Genomic DNA, 14,133 nt, shown 5'->3' with positions numbered 1-14,133 from the left:
AGACATCACAGTGGACCCACAGAAAACTAAAGCTATCAGTGAATTTCCAAACCCATCCAAAATTCCAGACCTCCAATGATTCTTGCAGATGGTGAACCAGTTGACAAAACTTTTACCAAATTTGGCACAGGTCACCTGCTTAAGGAAGACCAGATATGGTGCAAAGACTCACATCAAGAAAAAGCATTCACTTGTAATAAAGTGATGCTGCTCTCCACTAGCATTCAAGTGGATGCGTCATTCAAAAGTCTTGGAATGGATATTTACAGGAACAACTGGAGAAGATCGCAACATCTGTCCTGTGCTTCCAGAAGGCTCTCAAACATGGACACAAGGCAGCAGTGTTGGAGTATAACTCCTGTCACCTTGAGAGAGAGGAGCAGGTATATGCACCATTAATCCACTGACACATAAGCAATTCAGGTAACCAGATGAATCACAGATTGTGGGGCTGTACTGAATGTCTGTAAGATCTGAGCACAGCTATCCAATGCCATAATTGCAACTGACTGATCATGTATGGCAGCAGGCCTGAATATGTATGACAGCAGTCTGAACATGTACAACACCAGTCTGGACATGTAGGATCGCAGTACAAAAACGTACAACAGCTGTCTGAACATGTACGACAGCATCTGAACATGTACGGCAGCATCTGAACATGTACGACAGCATCTGAACATGTACGGCAGCCGTCCGAACATGTACGACCGCAGTATGAACATGTGCGACAGCAGTCTGAACATGTACGGCAGCATCTGAACATGTACGGCAGACGTCTGAACATGTGCGACAGCAGTCTGAACATGTACGACCGCAGTATGAACATGTGCGACAACAGTCTGAACATGTACGGCAGCAGCCTGAACATGTACGGCAGCAGTCTGACGTGTACATCAGCAGTATGAACATGTATGTCAGTAGTATGAACATCTTGGGCAGCTGAGTCAACATCTACAACAGCAGTCTGAACACGTACGGCAGCCGTCTGAACATGTACGACCGCAATATTAACATGTACGACCGCAGTATGAACACGCATGACCGCAGTATGAACATGTACGCCAGCAGTCTGAGCATATAAGACAGCAGTCTGGTCATGTATGACTTCAGTCTGAACATGTACGACAGCAGTCTGAACATGTACGACAGCAGGATGAACATGTAAGACAGCAGTCTGAGCATATGCGACAGCAGTCTGAGCATGTACGTTTGATAAGGTTCCCCACGGTAGGCTATTGCAAAAAATACGGAGGCTGGGGATTGAGGGTGATTTAGAGATATGGATCAGAAATTGGCTAGCTGAAAGAAGACAGAGGGTGGTGGTTAATGGGAAATGTTCAGAATGGAGTACAGTCACAAGTGGAGTACCACAAGGATCTGTTCTGGGGCCGTTGCTGTTTGTCATTTTTATCAATGACCTAGAGGAAGGCGCAGAAGGGTGGGTGAGTAAATTTGCAGACGACACTAAAGTCGGTGGTGTTGTCGATAGTGTGGAAGGATGTAGCAGGTTACAGAGGGATATAGATAAGCTGCAGAGCTGGGCTGAGAGGTGGCAAATGGAGTTTAATGTAGAGAAGTGTGAGGTGATTCACTTTGGAAGGAATAACAGGAATGCGGAATATTTGGCTAATGGTAAAGTTCTTGAAAGTGTGAATGAGCAGAGGGATCTAGGTGTCCATGTACATAGATCCCCGAAAGTTGCCACCCAGGTTGATAGGGTTGTGAAGAAGGCCTATGGAGTGTTGGCCTTTATTGGTAGAGGGATTGAGTTCCGGAGTCGGGAGGTCATGTTGCAGCTGTACAGAACTCTGGTACGGCCGCATTTGGAGTATTGCGTACACTTCTGGTCACCGCATTATAGGAAGGACGTGGAGGCTTTGGAGCGGGTGCAGAGGAGATTTACCAGGATGTTGCCTGGTATGGAGGGAAAATCTTATGAGGAAAGGCTGATGGACTTGAGGTTGTTTTCGTTGGAGAGAAGAAGGTTAAGAGGAGACTTAATAGAGGCATACAAAATGATCAGGGGGTTGGATAGGGTGGACAGTGAGAGCCTTCTCCCGCGGATGGATATGGCTGGCACGAGGGGACATAACTTTAAACTGAGGGGTAATAGATATAGGACAGAGGTCAGAGGTAGGTTCTTTACGCAAAGAGTAGTGAGGCCGTGGAATGCCCTACCTGCTACAGTAGTGAACTCGCCAACATTGAGGGCATTTAAAAGTTTATTGGATAAACATATGGATGATAATGGCATAGTGTAGGTTAGATGGCTTTTGTTTCGGTGCAACATCGTGGGCTGAAGGGCCTGTACTGCGCTGTATTGTTCTATGTATGTCAGTAGTATGAACATGTATATCAGCAATCTGAACATGCACGACAGCAGTCTGAACATGTATGATAGCAGTCTGAACATGTATGACAGCAGTGTGAATATGTACGTCAGCATTCTGAACATGTATGACAGTAGTCTGAACATGTACGGCAACAGTCTGAACATGTATGACAGCAGTATGAACATGTACAACCGATGTCTGAACAGGTGCGCCAGTAGTCTGAACATGTAAGACAGAAGTCTGAACATGTATGTCAGCAGTATGAACATCTCGGGCAGCTGGCTGAACATGTATGACAGCAGAATGTATATGTACGACAGCAGCCTGAACATGTACAACAGCAGTATGAACATGTATAACAGCAGTAGGAACATGTACAACAGATGTCTGAACAGGTGCATCAGCAGTCTGAACATGAAAGACAGAAGTCTGAACATGTATGACAGCAGTCTGAACATGTACAGCAGCAGTCTGAACATGTATGGCAGCAGTATGAACATGTACGACAGAAGTATGAACATGTACGACAGCAACCTGAACATGGACGGTCGCAGTCTGAACATGTATGTTGGCAGTCTGAACATGTAATGCACTTTGCTGAGTTGCATTTGAGGCTACAAACTAAGATTTGGGGATAGTTTATCAGGCAGGTTGCAAATTTAAGGATTCTATCAAATTAACCATAATTAAATTAAATGGCGGAGCACACTGGAGGTATTGAATGGCCTACTCCTTCTCCATGTTCGTATGGTCATATTTGATGACTTCAGTTTGAGTTTTCACTGCAAGGCACAGATGTCGGGTGCTTTCTTCTTGTGCTGCGTCAAACCATAGAATCCCTTCAGTGCAGATGGAAGCCATTCAGCCCATTAAGCCTGCACCGACCCTCTGAAATATCACTCCACCCAGGTCCACTCCCCCGCCCACCCCTGCAATGGGAACTGAGACAACAGCCACCAGGCACTGCATCAGGGCTAATTGTACAAATGCTGGCCACCACTTTCACACTGGAAAGGATGGATTCCAAGCGCTCGGAAAAGCCCTTTGCTAAGCTGGTGGCAAACCCTATGCTTCTTCACAGTGATGCTTTGACAAAGAGTTGACTCGAAACGTTCGCTCTCTTCTCTCTCCACAGATGCTGTCAGACCTGCTGCGATCGTCCAGTGTTTTCTGTTTTTGTTTCAGATTCCCGCATCTGCAGTAAATTGCTATTATATTATGATGCATGTCTGTCAATGCACCAAGCATACCGATGAGAATCCACATCAGCCTTTTCCTGTGTGCTGCCTCATCTGAGTTCTCTGCTGCACAACTCGGTGGCGAATTCCCCATCCAGTGAACTGGCACACACGCTATCCTTCTCCCACTGGCCTGTTGCAGCCCAATCGCACCCAGTGACTCACCGCGTGCAGATCCCACCCTCTGATATATGCGCAGTGCCACTGCCAGTAGCTGTGCAGGAGGCTGAAGTGATCTTTCTTCATTAGAAGTCTGCTTTTCTCATCCTTCGTCCTCAGGCTGCAATGGCTGGCCAGGCTACAGCTCTTGGGCAATATGAAAATATAAATGCAGAAGGGATGTTTTGGTGAGGGACGTCCATTGGGTGAAATGCAAGAGGTGCACGGTCACAGCATCTGGAGTTCACACCTCATACCAGGTTACAGGATGAGAGTGAAGTGAGATTTGAGAATGTGCAGACAACAGAAATATCCCCACATTCTGGATATGCACTGGTTGCAATGGTCTCAATCCCTGCCCCATCAATAATTTACAGTTCCCTCTCCCACAAAGGGCTCCTCAAGAATTAGCCTCGTATCCCAATAGTTCTCTGCTGCAAGGCTGCAGCATCTGGGTGTGAGACCTGCAGCAGTGGGAAGTGAACTGGAGCATCTGAATCTTGAGTCCAAATTGCTGGAGATTTCTTTTTTTTTGAAATATAGAGTGCCCAATTCATTTTTTCCAATTAAGGGGCAATTTAGCATGGCCAATCCACCTAGCCTGCACATCTTTGGGTTGTGGGGGCGAAACACAGGGAGACACAGGGAGAATGTGCAAACTGCACACGGGCAGTGACCCAGAGCCAGGATCGAACCTGGGACCTCAGCACCATGAGGCAGCAGTGCTAATCACTGTGCCACCGTGCTGCCCATTGCTGGAGGTTTCTGATGAGGGAATGACAAGGATGTAGTGCACTGAATAGTGGAGTTGGCCTGCTCCTCAGCTTGTACTCTTTATTCATTGGGGTGGCACGGTGGCTCAGTAGTTAGCAGTGCTGACTTACAACACCAGGGATCCGGGTTCCATACTGGCCTTGGGTGACTTGAGTTTGCATGTTCTACCCGTGCCTGCGTGGGTTTCCTTTGGCTATTCTGGTTTCCGCTCACAGTCCAAAGATGTGCAGGCTAGGTGGATTAGCCATGATCAACGCACAGGGTTATAGGGATAGGGTGGGGGAATGGGTCTATGTAGAGTGCTCTTTCAAATGGTCGGTGCAGACTCGATGGACCAAATGGCCGTCTTCTACATTGCAGCGATTCTATGGGAGAGTCGTTGAGGAGTTTAGTAACTGTGGGGAAGAAGCTGTTCCTATGTCTGGATGTGCGGGTCTTCAGACTTCTGTATCTTCTGCCTGATGGAAGGGTCTGGAAGAAGGCAATGCCTGGGTGAGAGGGGTCTCTGATAACGCTGTCTGCCTTGTGGGAGCTGTAGACAGAATCAATGGGAGGATGGCAAGCTTGTGTGATGCGTTGGGCTGAGTTCACCAGACTCTGCAGTTTCTTGCGATCTTGGTCTGAGCAATTGCCATACAAGGGGCGGGATTCTCCGACCCCAAGCTGGCATGAATCCCGCCCCCGCCACCCGCCGAATTCTCCGAAAGGTGAAAAGTCGGCAGGGCGTCAATCGCGCAGCCCGCCTCGGAGAAAGGCAGGGGCGGGCAGGAGACAACTGCCCATATTCTCCCGGCCAGATGGGCCAAAGTCTCACCGACGGGTCACCTCGGTGTAAATCAAAACACCTTTTTAACGGCGTCAACCAGTGCTGATGGTTGACGCTGTCCAGCGTGGAGGTTGGTCACTGCCTGGGGGGTGGACGCAGGATAGGTGATAGCGTGGCCGCAGTCTGTATGTGTGGGGGAGAGGTGTGTGTGGGTGTGTGTGCGGCAGGGGGGGTGGGGTGGGCTTCGGGGGAGTGCCGGGTACGGGGGGATGAGTGCCAGCAAAGGGGACGGGGGGGGGTGAGTGCCGGGTAGGAGGGGTGAGTGCCATGGACGGGGGGATGAGTGCCGGGTACGGGGGGGTGAGTGACGGGTACGGGGGGATGAGTGCCGGGGAGGGGGGGAATGAGTGCCGGGTATGGGGTGATGAGTGCCGGGCAGGAGGGGTGAGTGCCGGGGACGGGGGGGATGAGTGCCGGGTACGGGGGGGATGAGTGCCGGGTACGGGGGGATGAGTGCCGGGTAGGGGGGGGTGAGTGCCGGGGACGGGGGTGAGTGCCAGGAACGGGGGGGGGTGAGTGCCGGGTACGGGGGGGTGAGTGCCGGGTAGGGGGGGTGAGTGCCGGGGACGGGGGGACGGGGGGGGTGAGTGCTGGGTATGGGGGAATGAGTGCCGGGTACGGGGGGGTGGGTGACGGGTACGGGGGGATGAGTGCCGGGGAGGGGTGGAATGAGTGCTGGGTACGGGGGGGATGAGTGCCGGGTAGGGGGGGGTGAGTGCCGGGGACGGGTGGGTGAGTGCCGGGTATGGCCGGGGATGGGGGGTGAGTGCCGAGTACGGGGGGGATGAGTGCCGGGGAGGGGGGGATGAGTGCCGGGTAGGGGGGGATGAGTGCCGGGTACGGGGGAATGAGTGCCGGGGACGGGGGAATGAGTGCCGGGTAGGGGGAGATGAGTGCCGGGGACGGGGGGGGGGTGAGTGCTGGGAGGGGGGTGAGTGCCGGGGACGGGTGGCGAGTGCCGGGTACGGGGGGGGGATGAGTGCCGGGTACGGGGGAATGAGTGCCGGGTAGGGGGAGGTGAGTGCCAGGGACGGGGGAGTGAGTGCTGGGGAGGGGGGATGAATGCCGGGTACGGGGTGATGAGTGCCGGGTAGGGGGGGTGAGTGCCGGGGACGGGGGGGATGAGTGCCGGGTACGGGGGGGATGAGTGCCGGGTAGGGGGTGTGAGTGCCAGGGCCAGGGACGGGGGTGAGTGCCGGGTATGGGGGGGGTGAGTGCCGGGTACGGGGTGGATGAGTGCCGAGTAGCGGGGCTGAGTGCCGGGGACGGGGACGGGTGAGTGCTGGGTACGGGGGGGATGAGTGCCGGGTACGGGGGAATGAGTGCCAGGTAGGGGGGTGAGTGCTGGGGACAGGGGGTGAGTGCTGGGGTGGGGGGGGGATGAGTGTCGGGTACGGGGGGGGTGAGTGCCGGAGACGGTGGGGTGAGTGCCGGTGAGGGGGACGGGCGGGATGAGTGCCGGGGATGGGGGGTGCCAGGGCAAGGGAGTTTGGCCGCCTGGACAGGTGCCATCCTCCAACAGTCACGCCCATGCAGCCCATGCCACCTGGCTGGGGGAGGGGGGGTACGGGCAATGATGACATGTCATCGTTTCCCCCCCCCCCCCCCACAGGTCGTCATGTTTTCTGATCAGCCAGCGATGTTGGCCACCGTGGCGGCAGCCGCTATTCTCCATGTTGCCCTGGAGGAGGAGGAGGAGCGTGCCAGAGAGGCGGCGCAGGCTGGCGCAGAGGTGCAGGTTGCAGCCGCCCAGGCTGGAGGGACACCCGCCCGACAGGTCGAGGAGGAGGAGCAGGGGGAGCACGTAGTGGAGGAGGAACACGAGGAGGGGGAGGAAGACCTTGTGGCACCACGGCAACGGAGGTACCCGAGGAGGCCCCGTGTGTACCGGCCCCGGTTGTCGTACCAGGACCTCACGATCCGGGAATGCAGGAGGAGGTTCCGGATTAGCTGGGAAACTGTGGCACACATCTGCCACATGCTGGCATACCTGGCACCGCGTGGCACTGGGGGTGGGGGACACCCTCTCCCCGTGTCCGTCAAGGTTACGGTGGCCCTGAACCTTTATGCCACGGGGGCATTCCAGACGCCAGGTGGGGACCTGTCCGGCATCTCGCAGACATCGGTGCACCGGTGCATCCGGTGACAGTGACAGACGCCCTACATGGCATTGTGGACCGCTACATCCGCTTCCCTGTGGACCGGGACAGCCAGGATGCCCGGGCCGTGAGCTTCTCTGCCGTGGCCGGGTTTCCCATAATCCAGGGCGCGATAGATGGGATGCACGTCGCCGTGCGGCCACCTGCAGATAACAGGGCCGTGTTCACCAATAGGAAGGGGACGTATTCCATGAACATCCAGGTGGTCTGCGATCACCGCATGATTATCCTGCACGTCTGCGCCCTGTACCCGGGAAGTGTACATGACTCATACGTGTTGTCGCGGTCTTACATCCCCGGCATGTACAAGGGACGCCACCCCCGGCTGAGGGGCTGGTTACTGGACAACAGGGGTTACCCGTTGCGGTCGTGGCTGATGATGCCTCTACGGAGGCCACAGAATGACGCGGAGAACAGCTACAATGATGCCCATGTAGCGACAAGGGGTGTGAGAGAGAGGTGCTTTGGCGTACTCAAAATGTGTTTCAGGTGTCTGGACCTCTCTGGGGGCGCCCTCCAGTATCGGTCAGATAGGGTCGGCCGTATTATTGTGGTGAACATAGCCCAGCAAAGGGGCGATGTTCTGCAGGCAGAGGAGGGCGGAGTGGAGGAGCAGCAGGAAGAGGCGCAGTCCTCCCCAGATGAGGGGGATGGGGGCAATGGTCAGGGCAGACGGGCTTGATATGGGTGCGTGGCTGTCCACTGTTACCGACTGGGCCAGCGGGCACGTGACAGGCTGATAGCCGCCCGCTTCACTGACTAGGGGGCGTGGGAATCGGCGAGTATGGCCATATACCGCACACCATGGCAACACCCGAACACCCTCACCACCCCCCCCCACCCAGCCACCCACCCAGCACCCTCACCCCCCCCAACCACACCCACCCCACCCGCATGCACACCACCCTGCCATTGCAGACCCACCTGCGGCACGACGGCCGGGCTCTCACTGGCGCCGGTGGACGCGTGTCTATTGCAGGCCATGGAGGATGATGACAACCCGCTCTGCAATGATATCCTGGCTCCACATCGTTGGACTATGTCTGACCCATGGCCACAGTACCACCATCCACCCGGACCATCCCTGCATGCGGCTGTGACACTGCAGCGCACGGTCCCGTCGTCTGCCCGGGGGGATGGTGAGGGCAGCCCAGGGGGAAGGGGGCAGACTCACCTGGGGCTGAGGTAAGACCACCCCTCACACACACACTGGCGCCCAATGTACATGACACCCCCGCACGCTTTGGACAGAGCACAAAGGCAGCTTCTGTAGGTGTTGAAGTGAATTTAATAACAAACAGTGCATACACGTGCCCTAGCCCCTATAACTAATCTGTGCCCTGCAACCGTGCCAACTTACTCAGTGTCTAATTGTTTGGCCTTACGGGCCCTTGGACTACGCCTAGGTGGTTCCCCAGACGGTACAGCAGAACTTGAGGTGGACTCCTGCGATTCCTGCCCTCTGACTCGGGATCCCTTTGGCGGCCGTTTCCTGGGGGGTCCTGGCCTAGATGGGCGCCAGCAACTCCTCCTCCCTCGGGGTGCCCAATGGCCCCCTGGCCTCTACATGGGTCGGGGGTGCGAACGGGCCGGCCATCCGACGCCTCTCGACACCTGCGCTGCCAGTCCTGGAGGCCCATGCTGGTATCAACAAGGGTCTGCAGGTTTGCAGCCATGGAGCTCAGGGAGTTGGCCATCCCTGTCTGTGACTATGCGACGCCGGCTAGCACATGGGCAATGGTGCCGATGCCCTCAGCGATGGCCTGCAGAGACTGGGCCATGGCCTGCAGGGATTGGGCCACGGCATTGAGCGCCTCTGCCATCTGCCACTGGCGCTGGCTCATGGCCTCCTGTGAGAGGGCAGCCATGTCCTGGGCCACAGACGCCGCCTGCACGGAAAGCCCCAGGCCTCGCATACTGCTCCCCATGTCTGACACCGTTGCACCCATTGCCGCCACCATGGACGCCACCTGTGCGGTGTCGGCCTGGGTGGCACGCATGACCGGCACCACTCCCAGCTCCTGGACGCGGGTGGACTCCTCCACCTGCGACTGCAGCCGCTGCAAGCCGACCGTCACCCTCTTTGCTCGTCCCATGTTCAGTGGTTGCATCGGGGCTATGGGTGGGTGTGGTAACTCCAGGAACCCGGGATCCATCTGGGCTGCAGATGTTCGCTTGCGCCAGGATGCCCTCCGACCGCCCGGCCCCTCTGCTGCTCCTACCTCCACCTGCTGTACCGGGACGGCTGTGTTGTGCGCACCAGTGAGTGTACCAGGCGCCTCATCACTAAATTGCCCAACCGAGGTGAGCGTCTCTGCGATGGTGGAGGGTGTTAGTGACAGCAGTGGCGTTGTGTGGTGCGCATCGTCCGACTTTGAGTCCATGGTACTTTGGGGTGGCGATTCGTCTCCGCCCATCCAATCTGTGTCACTGTCCTGTATTTCAGTTTCCTGGGTAGGGGTGTCCTGGGTAAGGGTGTCCTGGGTAGGGGTCTCCTGGGTAGGGGTGTCCTAGGTAGGGGTGTCGTGGGTAGGGGTGTCCTGCGTAGTGGTATCCTGGGTAGTGGTGTCGTGGGTAGGGGTGTCCTGGGTAGGGGTGTCCTGGGTAGGGGTGTCCTGGGTAGGGGTGTCCTGGGTAGTGGTTTTGTGGCTCAGCTGCGACGGGGGCCTGTGGCTGCCCTCCTCGTCGCTGGGTGGCACACGCCTGCGTTGCCGCAACCGCACGAGGCGAGGGCTTCGGCTCCCTATTGCTCCAGGTCTCTCCGTCTCCCGTGGTCTCCGAGGGGCATCCTGCGGGCGTTGCATGCCAGAGGGTTCGGGTCTCTCCGTCTCCCGTGGTCACCCTGGGGCATCCTGCGGGCGTCGCGTGCCAGAGGGTCCGGGCCTCTCCGTCTCCCGTGGTCGCCCTGGGGCATCCTGCGGGCATCGCGTGCCAGAGGGTCCGGATCTCTCCATATCCTGTGGTCGCCCTGGGGCATCCTGCGGGCGGTCAGCATCTGCGGGGATGGATGCCTCGACGTTTGCTCCTGCGATACACAATGAAGCATGCATGGTTAGACACGCAGGCAGTGATCAGGTGATATGAGGGAGGGGGGATATGGGGGAAGGGTGATATGGGGGATATGGGGAAGGGGGATATGGGGGATATTGGGGAAGGGGATGTGGGGGATATGGGGGAGGGTGATATGGGGAGGGGGGATATGGGGGAAGGGGGATATTGGGAAAGGGGGATATGGGGAGGGGGGATATGGGGGAAGGGTGATATGGGGATATGGGGAAGGGAGATATGGGGGAAGGGGATGTGGGGGATATGGGGGAGGGGGGATATGGGGAGGGGGGATATGGGGGAAGGGGGATATGGGGAAAGGGGGATATGTGGAGGGGGATATGGGAGGGGATATGGGGGAAGAGGGATATGGGGGAAGGGGGATATGGGGGATATGGGAGAAGGGGATGTGGGGGATATGTGGGAGGGGGGAAATGGAGGAGGGGGGATATGGGGGATATGGGGAGGGGGATATGGGGGATATGGGGGAAGGGGGATATGGGGAGGGGGATATGGGGGATATCGGGGAGGGGGTTGGGGGGGATATGGGGGAAGGGGGATGTGGGGGATATGGGGGAAGGGGGATGTGGGGGATATGTGGAAGGGGGATATGGGGGAGGGGGATATTGTTGATATGGGGGAAGGGGTATATGGGGGATATGGGGGAAGGGGGATATGGGGGATATGGGGAGGGGGATATGGGGGAGGGGGATATGGGGAGGGGGATATGGGGAGGAGGGATACGGGGGATATGGGGGAAGGGGGATATGGGGAGGGGGGATATGGGGAGGGGTGATATGGGGAGGGGGGATATGGGGAGGGGGATATGGGGAGGAGGGATATGGGGGATATGGGGGAAGGGGGATATGGGGGATATGGGGGAGGGGGATATGGGGGAGGGGAGATATGGAGGATATGGGGGAGGGGGGATATGGGGGAGAGGGGATATGGGGACCGGCTGTCGGTGGCTCACTTGCTGGTGGGCCCCCGACCTCTGCATCGGCAACCTCCTGGTCCTCAGGTCCGCCAGCCAGTTCCAGGGCCCTTTTCTCATGTTCGGTCAATGGCCTCTCATCAGCAGGGCCTCCTCCAGTCCTCGCATGCTCCCTATTGTTGTGTGCGTGCTTCTCCTGTGGGGGGCAGGTGGGTGGCAGGAGTAAAGGGCAACAGTGTTAGACAGGTATATGAATGCACGCAATCGGTCATCGGTTGCGCGTATAGTGCAAAGGTTAGGGTTAGGGTTGGTTTCACCTGGGGGTGTGCCGCACATCGGGCAGGGAGGGGGGGAGGGAACTCACCCTGGCTGCCCTGACAAGGTTGTTCACCTTCTTGTAGCACTGGGTGCCTGTCCGTGGTGTCAGAGCCACAGCGCTGACGGCCTCTGCCACCTCCCTCCACAGACGCCGGCTGAGGCGTGGGGTGACCCTGCGGCCGTGTCCGGGGTACAGGGACGCCCTCTTCTCCTTCATTGCGTCCAGGAGCGCCTCGATGTCGCGGTCCTGGAACCTCCAGGCTGCGCGGCGGACGGCCATCCTGTCGGGTCTTCTGGAGTGGGGGGTGCGCGTCGTTTGAGCCGTCACGCCATGCGGCGCCACCGTCCACGTCAGGTGATGCCATCGCGAATGGCGTCAAGCCGCTGCTAGCCCATTCAACAAAGAACAAAGAACAAAGAAATGTACAGCACAGGAACAGGCCCTTCGGTCCTCCAAGCCCGTCCCGACCATGCTGCCCGACTAAACTACAATCTTCTACACTTCCTGGGTCCGTATCCCTCTATTCCCATCCAATTCATGTATTTGTCAAGATGCCCCTTAAATGTCACTATCGTCCCTGCTTCCACCACCTCCTCCGGTAGCGAGTTCCAGGCACCCATTACCCTCTGCGTAAAAAACTTGCCTCGTACATCTACTCTAAACCTTGCCCCTCTCACCTTAAACCTGTGCCCCCTAGTAATTGACCTCTCTACCCTGGGGAAAAGCCTCTGACTATCCACTCTGTCTATGCCCCTCATAATTTTGTAGACCTCTATCAGGTCGCCCCTCAACCTCCGTTGTTCCAGTGAGAACAAACCGGGTTTATTCAACCGCTCCTCATAGCTAATGCCCTCCATACCAGGCAACATTCTGGTAAATCTCTTCTACACCCTCTCTAAAGCCTCCACATCCTTCTGCTAGTGTGGCGACCAGAATTGAACACTATTCTCCAAGTGGGGCCTAACTAAGGTTCTATACAGCTGCAACATGACTTGCCAATTCTTATACTCAATGCCCCGGCCAATGAAGGCAGGCATGCCATATGCCTTCTTGACTACCTTCTCCACCTGTGTTGCCCCTTTCAGTGACCTGTGGGCCTGTACTCCTAGATCTCTCTGACTTCCAATACTCTTGAGGGTTCTACCATTCACTGTATATTCCCTACCTGCAATAGACCTTCCAAAATGCACTACCTCACATTTGTCCGGATTAAACTCCATCTGCCATCTCTCCGCCCAAGTCTCCAAACAATCTAAATCCTGCTGTATCCTCTGACAGTCCTCATCGCTATCCGCAATTCCACTAACCTTTGTGTCGTCTGCAAACTTACTAATCAGACCAGTTACATTTTCCTCCAAATCATTTATATATACTACAAACAGCAAAGGTCCCAGCACTGATCCCTGTGGAACACCACTGGTCACAGCCCTCCAATTAGAAAAGCATCCTTCCATTGCTACTCTCTGCCTTCTATGACCTAGCCAGTTCTGTATCCACCTTGCCAGCTCACCCCTGATCCCGTGTGACTTCACCTTTTGTACTAGTCTACCATGAGGGACCTTGTCAAAGGCCTTACTGAAGTCCATATAGACAACATCCACTGCCCTACCTGCATCAATCATCTTTGTGACCTCCTCGAAAAACTCTCTCAAGTTAGTGAGACACGACCTCCCCTTCACAAAACCATGCTGCCTCCCACTAATATGTCCATTTGCTTCCAAATGGGAGTAGATCCTGTCTCGAAGAATTCTCTCCAGTAATTTCCCTACCACTGAAGTAAGGCTCACCGGCCTGTAGTTCTCTGGATTATCCTTGCTACCCTTCTTAAACAGAGGAACAACATTGGCTATTCTCCAGTCCTCCGGGACATCACCTGAAGACAGTGAGGATCCAAAGATTTCTGTCAAGGCCTCAGCAATTTCCTCTCCAGCCTCCTTCAGTATTCTGGGGTAGATCCCATCAGGCCCTGGGGACTTATCTACCTTAATATTTTTTAAGACGCCCAACACCTCATCTTTTTGGATCTCAATGTGACCCAGGCTATCTACACACCCTTCTCCAGACTCAACATCTACCAATTCCTTCTCTTTGGTGAATACTGATGCAAAGTATTCATTTAGTACCTCGCGCATTTCCTCTGGCTCCACACATAGATTCCCTTGCCTATCCTTCAGTGGGCCAACCCTTTCCCTGGCTACCCTCTTGTTTTTTATGTACGTGTAAAAAGCCTTGGGATTTTCCTTAACCCTATTTGCCAATGACTTTTCGTGACCCCTTCTAGCCCTCCTGACTCCTTGCTTAAGTTCCTTCCTACTTTCCTTATATTCCACACAGGCTTCGTCT

Source organism: Scyliorhinus torazame, chromosome 1 (genome assembly GCF_047496885.1).
Source record: "Scyliorhinus torazame isolate Kashiwa2021f chromosome 1, sScyTor2.1, whole genome shotgun sequence".
NCBI lineage: Eukaryota > Metazoa > Chordata > Chondrichthyes > Carcharhiniformes > Scyliorhinidae > Scyliorhinus > Scyliorhinus torazame.
Note: the sequence above shows the minus strand (reverse complement) of the source record.